Genomic DNA, 11,475 nt, shown 5'->3' with positions numbered 1-11,475 from the left:
GGAGTCTGCATAAACACAGTGTGTCGGAGGGACTGACGCTAGAGTGATTTGCAATCACAAGTGTCATTTACAAATTGATAATTGCTTTTGAGTGAGACTTAGGTCACCTCTCGGGGAGCTCAGCAGCCTTCGGAAGCCCCCGCGTCCGCGTCGCGTGCCCGCGACTGGAATACAGGCGCGTAGGCGGGGCAGCGGGGCGGCAGCACCGGGTCCGCAGCCGCAGGCGCGGGGTCGTTTAGGGCCCCGAGGGCTGTGTCCTGTACGGCTTTCACATGCTAGGGGCGGTCCTGAGAGACGGAGGAAGTCAGCAATTTGTAAGGTGGAAGGCTGGTGCTTTGGAAGAGGCGGAGAAGGGAGCGGGATTTCCCCGCCCCCGGTGCCCATGGTCCAATCGCTTCGGCTTCTCCTTTTCTCGGCCGGCCGGGCCTCTAACCTGCTCGAACCATTATGCAGTAGAGGCGGCCCGGTCTCTTTAAGGTCCTCCCGCGCCTGCGCTTTGGGCTTTCCTGACGCGGCCCGGCTGGACCCCGGAGGAGCCCGCGGGCGGGCGGGCTAGGGTCGCGTAGTGGTGGAGACAGCGGCGGTGCGCGGAGGGTCGGTGCCTGTCGGAGGCTGCTCTGAGCCCCTGAGTGAGCGCGGCGCTCGACAGAGTGCGGGGAGGACGGCCGGCGGAGCCCGGAGCGGGCCGAGGCGCTTAGACACGGCGGCGCGGCTGCCGGCTGGATGGGAAGTTAATGTTTACCGCGGAGTCTACCCAACGTTTCCAAGGTGAGAGGCGCCCCGCCAGGCCGGGCGGGCTGCGAGCCCGGGTTCCGCAGGGCGCACGGCGAGGCCGAGTCGCCCGCGTGGAGGCCGCCACCAAACTTGCAGCGCGAGCTGGCGGCGCGCCCTGCACCACCCGGGCCTAAGTTCCCTGGGTCGGCTGCGGCCCAGGACGCTCCTCTCGTGGGAACTGGGGAAGAAACTCTCCAGCGGGTCTTCCAGTGGCGTCCCAGGGAGGTGGAGGGGTGGGGCAGCTTCGGGGCGCTTCTTCGTAAATCCTGTGCACTTCACCCCAGCGCTGGAAACCAGAAGTCCATTCCCTCTGGGTGACCTGACAGGGCGAGACCGTGCGCGCCCCTGGCAAAGTTAGCGTCTTTTTTTGGCCTCCGGGGTTCTGTGCAAGGTCCTGTCTCCAGGCAGGTGATGGGCAAGCCAGGTGTGCTAGCAAGGATGCAGTTGGGGAGCGGTTGTAGCCATCACTGAATCACCTTATGACTAGCGGGGCAAGCCTCAAAATAACCGCAGAATTTCCGGTAGGTTGAATTGTGGTTTCGGTGTTCGCTTCTAGATGCTCTGATTTTTTTGTCTCTTTCTGTCTTTTGGTTTTCTTAGATCAACTCAGTTGACATTTTTGCACCGAAGAGTTAATCAAAACTTTGGGATTGGTTCCTTTGCTTCGCTCATATCCATTTCTTTTAGAGGAAGATTTCGAAAAGCAGCATTTTCTTGCACAGATATCTTTTCTTTGGGTTGCAGTGTGTAGAATAATAAACTCCTTTCTTTGCCGAAGGAAGGAAATCAAGTGCTTCATGAAGATCAAGAAAAATTGCCTGTTGGTAGTTTTTACCTTTGTTATGGGGTATGTTAATAGGTATTTTTGTTTTTTAATTTTATTAGTAAACTTTCATCAATTTACAAGAAAGTCCTTTTATATTTAAAATACTAGCCTTAGGTTTCTGAGAACTGTGTGTCAAATAAATCTTAGAAAACTTAATGAAGTATGATGTACAGAAAAAGTGCATAACTTAAGTGGGCCAGCAAAAAGTTTTTCCTGTGCCATCACAAATCAAGAAATGGACTTATCACTTGGTTGGGGGTTTATACCCAGGGTGGAATTGTTGGTTTGTAAGGAATGTGAATGATAACTTTAGTATTAGGCCCTGATGAACATTTCCCCAAAGTGGTTGTACCAGTCAGCAGGGAATGATATTCCATTTACTCCACATCCTTCCTGATGCTTTTCAGTTTTTAAAACTTTTGCTGTTCTAGCAGAGATACAGTAATATATTAGTGTGGGTTTTATTTTGTATGTTCTTGATGATTATGGTTGAATGTGTGAGAGTATGTGTGTGTGTGTATGTGTATCTTCCATTAGTTTTTTCCCCACTCTGTTTCTTTTTTTTTTAATTTTTTTTTATTTTTACAGAGACAGAGAGAGAGTCAGAGAGAGGGATAGATAGGGATAGATAGGGACAGACAGGAACGGAGAGAGATGAGAAGCATCAGTCATCAGTTTTTCGTTGCAACACTTTAGTTGTTCATTGATTGCTTTCTCATGTGTGCCTTGACGGTGTGCCTTCAGCAGACTGAGTAACCCTTTGCTCGAGCCAGCAACCCTGGGTCCAAGCCGGTGAGCTTTGCTCAAACCAGATGAGCCCGCGCTCAAGCTGGCAACCTTGGGGTCTCGAACCTGGGTTCTCCGCATCCCAGTCCGACACTCCATCCACTGCGCCATGGCATGGTCAGGCCCCACTCTGTTTCTTGACTCATTTACTGGTTATATTTTATGAGTGGAAATTCTCAAATTTAATGAAATATACTTAATCTTTTCCTTTATGATTACTACTTTTTGTACCCTATTTAAGCAAGTTAGCTCAGTGGGTAGACCATTGGACCAGCATATGGGCATCTTAGGTTCGGGTCTATGTCAGGGCACATAAGAGAAGTGACTATCTGCTTCTCTCCCTCCTTCCTCTCCCCTTTCTTTCCCTCTTCCTCTCTTGCAGCCAGTGCCCCATTTAGTCTGAGTGTTGGCCCGGGTGCTGAGGGTAGCTGAGTTGGTCCCAGGGCGTCAGCCTTAGGTGCTAAAAATAGCTTATTTGATTCAGGCATCCACCTCAGATGGGGGTTGCTGGTTGGATGCTGGTCAAGGTGCATGTGAGAGTCTGTCTCACTATCTTCCCTCCTCCCACTTAAAAGGGAAAAAAAATCTATATCTGGTCTAAAACTATAAAGATATTTTCTGTGTTATGTTATAGGAGTTTTATTTTGTTCTACTTTTCACATTTAAGGTGTATAATTTATAGTAAATTACATATGAATTGTAGGGGTCAAGTTTTACTTTTTACCATTTGGCTATCTATTTGACTCAGCACAATTTATTGAAAATACTATCCTTGCACCTGCAATTTGTGGCACTTTTTCATTATCTTCTTGTTAACTTCACAAATTTTGGGAATTGGAATTGAATCTATATATCAATTTGTAAAGAATTGATATTTTAACAATCTTGAGTTTTCCAATTTATGTTGAGTTTCCAGTTTATGAAAATTTCCATTAATTTAGGTCTTTAAAAAATATTCTCAGTAATGTTTTATAGTTTTCTTTGTAAAAGTCTTGCACATCTTTTTTAATGCCTTTTTTTAAAAAAAGATTTTACTTACTGAGTTTATAGTGATGAGATAAGGGGGGAACAGCAGGAAGCATCAACTCGTAGTAGTTGCTTCTCATATGTGCCTTGATTGGGCAAATGTAGGGTTTTGAATTGGTGACCTCAGTGTTCCAGGTCGATGCTTTATCCACTGTACCATCACAGGTCAGACAAGTCTTGTGCATCTTTTGATATTTGTCCTTAGGTATTTGATATTTTTTGTTATTATTATAAATCATATTTTAAAACATTTATGGCTAGCCCTGGCTGGTTTGCTCAGCAGTAGAGCTTCGGCCGGTGTTTGGAAGTCCAGGTTCGATTCCTGGCCAGGACACACAGGAGAAGTGCCCATCTGCTTCTCCACCCTTCCCCCTCTCCTTTCTCTCTCTCTCTCTCTCTCTCTCTCTCTCTCTCTCTCTCTCTTCCCCTCCAGCAGCCAAGGCTCCATGGGAGCAAAGATGGCCTGGATGCTGAGGATGACTCCATGCTTCTGCCTCAGGCGCTAGAATGGCTCCTGTTGCAGTGGAGCAATGCCCCAGAGGGGCCGAGCATTGCCCCCTGGTGGGCATGCTGGGTGGATCCTGGTTGGGCACATGGCGCATGCGGAAGTCTGCCTGCCTGCCCTCCCTTCTCACTTCGGAAAAATACCCCAGAGAAACCTATTTATGGCTGCTATATTAAAATAAAACTAGTAATTTTTTTGATGGAGGCCTCTGGGATTATTTATTTATTTATTTATTTTTGTATTTTTTTGTATTTTTCTGAAGCTGGAAACGAGGAGAGACAGTCAAACAGACTCCCGCATGCGCCCGACCGGGATCCACCCGGCATACCAACCAGGGGCGACGCTCTGCCCCTCCGGGGTGTCGCTCTGCTGCGACCAGAGCCACTCTAGCGCCTGGGGCAGAGGCCAAGGAGCCATCCCCAGTGCCCGGGCCATCTCCGCTCCAATGGAGCCTTGGCTGCAGGAGGGGAAGAGAGAGACAGAGATGAAGGAGAGGGGGAGGGGTGGAGAAGCAGATGGGCGCCTCTCCCATGTGCCCTGGCTGGGAATCGAACCCGGGTCCCCCGCACGCCAGGCCGACGCTCCACCGCTGAGCCAACCGGCCAGGACCCTGGGATTATTTAAAAACAATTCTCAGACATCATTTCATCAATAAATTCTAAGTTTTTAATCTTCACATAGGACCTAGTCTTCATATACCTATGTTCTAGTTTTCCAAGTTTTTTTTTTTTTTTTCATTTTTCTGAAGCTAGAAACGGGGAGAGACAGTCAGACAGACTCCCACATGCGCCCAACCGGGATCCACCCGGCACGCCCACCAGGGGCGACGCTCTGCCCACCAGGGGCGATGCTCTGCTCATCCTGGGTGTCGCCATGTTGCGACCAGAGCCACTCTAGCGCCTGGGGCAGAGGCCACAGAGCCATCCCCAGCGCCCGGGCCATCTTTGCTCCAATGGAGCCTTGGCTGCGGGAGGGGAAGAGAGAGACAGAGAGGAAAGCGCGACGGAGGGGTGGAGAAGCAAATGGGCGCTTCTCCAATGTGCCCTGGCCGGGAATCGAACCCGGGTCCTCCACACGCTAGGCCGACGCTCTACCGCTGAGCCAACCGGCCAGGGCCTAGTTTTCCAAGTTTTTGTTTGTTTGTTTGCATGGTATCTCAGTGTCTTGGACCAATTAAAGATATATATAGTGTTTAGTATATTAGGCTCTAGGGATGTAATACTGATTAAGATGTTGTCCCTGCCCTTAAGAGTCTACGATGGGTTGTAGAATTTCAAGAAGAGACCTTTGTTCTCCACTAGGAAAAATGCTGTGATGAAAATTGGGTTGGCTGCATGCAAAGGGGGCATTTAAATCAAACTGGGGAGAAGTAATATGTAATATATCTGACTTTCAGTGTTCTGGGACTTGGGCAAAGGAAGTGGCCTGTGGGTGGGGGCTACTATTCACTATATGTACAGTAGTCTCCCCCTCCTTTTCTGCAGGAGATACCTTCCAAAACTTCCCAGTGGATGCCTGAAACCCTAGATAGAACTGAATCCTATATACAGTATATGCTGTTTTTTCCAACATATGTATACCTTTTCACTTTAAAGAAGCACTTTATGGCTTCTCATTGTTACATCTGAATTGCCAGCATCACTACCTTTGCACATTGGGGCCATTACTAAATAAAATAAGGGTTACTTGAACACAAGCATTGAGGTACTCCACAATCGATCTAATTGGGATGGCTACTAAGTGACTAATGGCTGGGCCGTGTATACAGTGTGAATACTCTGGACAAAGGGATGATTCATGTCCTGGAAGGGATGGGGTGGACAGAGTGGGATGGTGCAAGATTTCATCACGCTACTCAGAACGGCATGCAATTTAAAACTTAAGAATTGTTTATTTCTAGAATTTTCCATCTAATATTTTCGGACTGCTCGTGGATTGCAGGTAACTGAAATTGGAAGGTGAATAAGGGGGACAACTGTACTTCTGCTTAATCCCTTGGCTTTCAACCTTGAGCGTCACTTCGGTTTCCTCTTCTTGGGTCTGGAGCAGTGTTTCCCAACCTTTTTTATGCCATTCCCCCACCTTAACCTTTCTAAAATTTTTATGTCCCCCCCATGTAACATACATAATTTTTAACATTAAAAAATTGATTTGTTCACTTAATAAACATAAATGATAGGTTCTAGGAAGAAATCACTATGAAATTGTTAACAAAACACAGTAAGTAAAATTTCAAAACATATAATGAAAAACAAATTTAAATTCCAAATAATTTTAATACAGATTTTTCTATATTAATTTATTATTTTAATTTAGTTTGATCCTTGCGCTTGATGCTTGCTGCACAGAGATTTTATATTAGGTTCCAATTTGGTTAGCTTTAGTCTCAAGTCTCCACGTTGTGTTATATCCAGCCGATTTCTTTTTTTTAACCAGTAAATCATTTACAGCACTAAATCCACATTCAGCTAAAAATGAAGATGGAAATGGTAGCAATAGTTTTCTTGCACATTTGGTTGAATTTGAGTATTTGATTTCTGTTTCCTCACAAAGCCATGCCATCGCTCCTTTGATATTAAATAAAGCTTTAACTGACTCATCATTTTGCAATTCTGCGAGTTCTTCTTGATACTGAATATTTGATATATCAGACAAATCCACTAACATTGGCTGCATCATCCATGTTGGAAAATCAATTTGTTTTAAATCAGAAAATCTTTCTTTTAAATCAGCTGATAGAATATTCAACTGATTGACAATAACAAGTAAAGCGGTATCAGTTACTTCACATTTTTGGAGCCAATGAAACTGTTTAAAGTTTTTGTTGTTAATATGTTTCTGACATAACTCAATATTGGTAATAAAACCAAATATCTTTGCTTTTGCATCAACAAGAGTTTTATTTGTTCCTTGAAGTTGCTTATTTAATATATTTAGTTTTTCAAATATATCGGCTAAATAACTCACAAATGCTTTTTACCAGCTATTGTTAACAGATATTTCATTTCAGGTTTGCCGCTTAAAAAATCACTAAGAGTATCAAACAGTTCCATAAATCTTTTCAAACAGTTTCCTTTAGATAGCCATCTTACTTCAGTATGAAGTAAAAGTCTCACATGGTCTTCATTTTGTTCTTCACAAAATAGCTTGAAAAGACACTCACATTTGGCACTAGCTTTAATAGCATTAACACACTTTATTACTGTATGTAATACTTCATTCAGAACAGGCGAGATGTTTTTAGCTACCAAGTTTTCCCTATGAATAACACAATGCACAAGAATCATTTCTGGATTCACATCTTTCATCAATTTTAAGCAGCCATTTTTCTTGCCCATCATATTGGGAGCATCATTTGCAGCACAAGATGTTGTATTTTTCATTGGTATATCATTGACATCTAAGTAGTTTTTTAGCTTATTATATATATCTTTGGAGGTAGTGGTGCTTTCTAATCTTTTACAGAACAACATTTCTTCAGCAAAGTGTCCTTTATCAATATATCTTACGTAAGTTATCAATACTGCCTCACTGTCTCTCAAAGTTGATTCATCCATTTGCAAGGAGAATTTTCTTGTTTTCAGCTTTTCAATAAGTTGTTTTTCAATATCCTCACTCATTTCGTCTATTCTTCTGCTAACAGTATTGTCACTGAGTGGCATAGCTTTTACATCTGTCATATTTTTCAAGAACCGTTTTAAGAAATGCTGATATTGATGGTTTTATTAAATTCTCTCCTATAGTGTGATTTTCTCCAGTTTTAGTGATGAATAAAGAAATTTGATAACTAGCCTCAAGAACACGATTATTAGTTGAAGTATGAGCAGTAAATAGAGACTTTAATGTTCTTTTTTCAAAAATTTTCTTTAAAGTTTTAAAGTAACTCAAATCTGAATTAATATGAGCACTATGTTTCGCCTTCAAATGTGCCTCAAGACAACCTCGTTTCATTGATTCGTTGGTCAAGCATTGCTGGCATAAAAGACAAAAAGGAATCCGCTCATCGTAAACAGCGGGTATGAACCCAAATTTTAAATATTCCTCCAAATATTGACGAGTTTTTTTCTTGCTTGCACCACTCATTTTACTATGGGCTATAAGAAATAAAAGTAAGATCAATTAAAAACTAATATTAAAATATGTGTTAAAATATATTCAATGTGACAGAGTAAACGTATACTAAAAATTCATATTTATTTAAATGTATATAACACATTTACTACACTACCACCGCAAATCAAAAGGTATCTATATTTTTTCCACTTGACAAAATTTTCTGGAAAGTTATGCTTCTAAAATTAAAATTGGCCTGACCTGTGGTGGCGCAGTGGATAAAGCATCGACCTGGAAATGCTGAGGTCGCTGGTTCGAAACCCTGGGCTTGCCTGGTCAAGGCACATATGGGAGTTGATGCTTCCAGCTCCTCCCCCCTTCTCTCTCTCTGTCTCTCTGTCTCTCCCTCTCTCTCTCCTCTCTAAAAATGAATAAAATAAAAAAAATAAATAAAAAAAAAATAAAATTAAAATTGTCATGCATGCACTATTATAGCCCCAATAATATTTATAAAATATTAGTGCTTTCTAGCCCCGATGCAAGAAGTACTTAATAAAGAGTTTAATATTGATAAAAATAAAATCAAATACTTACCAATTATATCTATACAATATATATATGTATATTTATTAAATCAATGAGCTTTTACAACAGTTTTGACTGACATATTTCAAATTAACACCAACTGAATGATGTGAAACACTACAGAAGTTGCGATGGGCCAATTAGGTGAGAATAACTGCATTGTTTAGCGAGTTTTTAAAACGTCCGGGGTTCCCCGCGGCAGACGGCACACTCCGCGGTGAACCCAGGACGAAGTTTACTTGACGCCAATCACCCAGTTGATATTTTGGTCTCTTCAAACGAAATTATACTTAATAATTATTTACTGCAATTATTTAAGAATTGCATTTTTTGTTAAATTTGGCACCGATATCTAGCATTGCATTTAAGTGGCCCGGGGCGAAAGAGTTAAAGTCGTGTCAAGTCCATTTTCAAATTGCCCCCCTTAATTATCGAATTGTCCCCCTGTGGGGCATGGGCCCCATGTTGGGAAACACCGGTCTGGAGTCTTTGTGTTTCTAGAAATTAAATTTATGAGAGGATGTGATTAGTATGGAAGGGAAACTGGAGGTTCTGTGTACATACTTTATACAGACTTTAAACCAGTAAGCCCTGCTTTTCAGCCCCGTACCTCTCCCCCACTGACTGTATACCTGGAGATTCCCAAGTGCTGAGCTTTACTGGAGTTCTGTTAGTGAGGCAAATCATTTACTGACCATATTTCCTTGTGCAGACCTGTCAGTTTAGTCTCTCCTCCTGTACTTAGTTACACAATCCTCCATCTTTTTTGCTGTTTCATGGATGCCATATCTTTTCTTACCTGTTTGAGAATGTTAAAGGTAGTTTCTTTAAGCTTTCTTTTCCTTGCATAGTTTGCTTCCTCCAAGTTACTTTTTTCTCCCTTCTGTTTGGTATAGTTTCAGCAGTAATGGCCCTCCACAAAGGTCTGGTAATTTTTGGTTGTTTTTTCATGATTAAGAATGGTAACTAGTCTGACCAGGCAGTGGCGCAGTGGATAAAGCATCGGACTGGGATGTGGAGGACCTAGGTTCGAGACCCCGAGGTCGCCAGCTTGAGCGCGGGCTTATCTGGTTTGAGCAAAGCTCAGCTTGGACCCAAGGTCATTGGCTTGAGCAAGGGGTTACTCAGTTTGCTGTAGCCCCACGGTCAAAGCACATATGAGAAAGCAATCAATGAACAACTAAGGTGTTGCAATGAAAAACTGATGATTGATGCTTCTCATCTCTCTCTGTTCCTGTCTGTCTGTCCCTCTCTCTGACTCTCTGTCTCTGTAAAAAAAAAAAAAAAAAAAAAAGAGTGGTAACTAAAAGTGGATTGGAAGCCCTGAGTTTATGGGTGGGGCTTACTGATTTAGAGATTTACTCTGTAATCCAAAAATCTAAAACAGTGGTTCTGAATTTTGGCTGCACATTAGAATCATGGGGAGCTTTAAAACACACACGTGTGCACCACATGCATACATGCTGCTGCTAGACCAAATACATTAGAATATCTGGGGGTAAGACCCAGATAGCAATAATTAAAAAAAAAAAAAAGGTGGGCCCTGGCCGGTTGGCTCAGTGGTAGAGCGTCGGCCTGGCGTGCAGGAGTCCCGGGTTTGATTCCTGGCCAGGGCACACAGGAGAAGTGCCCATCTGCTTCTCCACCCCTCCCTTTCTCCACCCCTCCCCTTCTCCACCCCTTCCCCTTCTCCTTCTTCTCTGTCTCTCTCTTCCCCTCCAGCAGCCAGGGCTCCATTGGAGCAAAGTTGGCCCTCACGCTGAGGATGGCTCTGTGGTCTCTGCCTCAGGCGCTAGAATGGCTCTGATTGCGGCAGAGTGAAGCCCCAAGATGGGCAGAGCATCGCCCCCTGGTGGGCATGCTGGGTGGATCCCGGTCGGGCGCATGCGGGAGTCTGTCTGACTGCCTCCCCGTTTCCAACTTCGGAAAAATACAAAAAAAAAAAAAAAAAAAAAAAAAAAAAAAAGGTGTAATTGCATACAGTAAAATACACAGCTTTTAAGTACAATGCTCACAAAAATTAGGGAATATTTTATAGTTTCATATTCATTTTGAAGTATCCCCTAATTTTTGTGAGCAGTATATATAGCTTGATAAAAAGCATTGTGCAAACCCTAGAAAATTCCTTTATATTCATGCCTGACCTGTGGTAGTGCAGTGTATAAAGCATTAACCTGGAATGCTGAGGTTGTCTGTTCGAAACTCTGGCCTTGCCCAGTCAAGGCACATATGAGAAGGAACTACTATGAGTTGATGTTACCTGCTCCTCCCCTTCTCTGTCTCCTCTCTCTAAAATTAATAAATAAAATTAAAAAAATATTTCTTTAGGCTCTGGCCAGTTCGCTCAGTGGTAGAGCATCTGTCCAGCATGTGGATGTCCCAGGTTTGATTCTTGGTAAGGGCACACAGGAGAAGTGCCCATCTGCTTCTCCACCCCTCCCCTTCTCTTTTTTTCCCCTCTCTCTTCCCATCCTGCAGCCATGGCTCGATTGGAGTGAGTTGTCCCTGGGCGCTGAGGTTGGCTCCATGGCCTCCACCTCAGGCGTTAAGAGGAGCTTGGTTGCTGAGCAATGGAGCAATGCCCAGATGGGCAGAGCAACGCCCCCTAGTGGGCTTGCCAGGTGGATTCCAGTTGGGATGCATGTGGGAGCCTGTCACTCTGCCTCCCCTCTTCTCATTGAATTAAAAAAAGTATTCTTTCATATTTCTTTCTTCTATATTCCCTACCTGTGCCCAAGGCAGCTACTATATTCTAATTTCTATCACCATAGATTAGCATCTGTGTTTTTTAAAGTTGCCAAGGTCATCCAGTGTGTGGCTAAAATTGAAACCATTAGTTGGGTGGACTGTTTGAAGCTTCCTCCAGTGTCTCTGTCTTTCCTTTCGTCTTGGTCAGATTTATCAGAGCATGTTCATTTTC

At 43.5% G+C, this 11,475-nt stretch overlaps 1 protein-coding gene across 5 annotated transcripts in view; it reads left to right on the top strand.

Annotated features, from left to right (window-relative positions):
• Window positions 1-346: 346 nt before the first annotated feature.
• Window positions 347-11,475, top strand: part of EVI5 (ecotropic viral integration site 5) — a 269,819-nt gene continuing 258,690 nt past the window's right edge. For 3 of the 5 annotated variants that reach the window (XM_066268649.1, XM_066268645.1, XM_066268646.1), the window contains exon 1: window positions 347-768. The gene's annotated coding sequence lies outside the window, so the exon portion shown is untranslated. The remainder of the gene's footprint in view (window positions 769-11,475) is intronic. The other 2 variants (XM_066268647.1, XM_066268648.1) reach the window with 1 other exon arrangement.

The sequence above is a fragment of the Saccopteryx bilineata genome, chromosome 3 (genome assembly GCF_036850765.1).
Source record: "Saccopteryx bilineata isolate mSacBil1 chromosome 3, mSacBil1_pri_phased_curated, whole genome shotgun sequence".
Classification (NCBI taxonomy): Eukaryota; Metazoa; Chordata; class Mammalia; order Chiroptera; family Emballonuridae; genus Saccopteryx; species Saccopteryx bilineata.
This window is presented reverse-complemented; position numbering and strand designations above follow the sequence as displayed.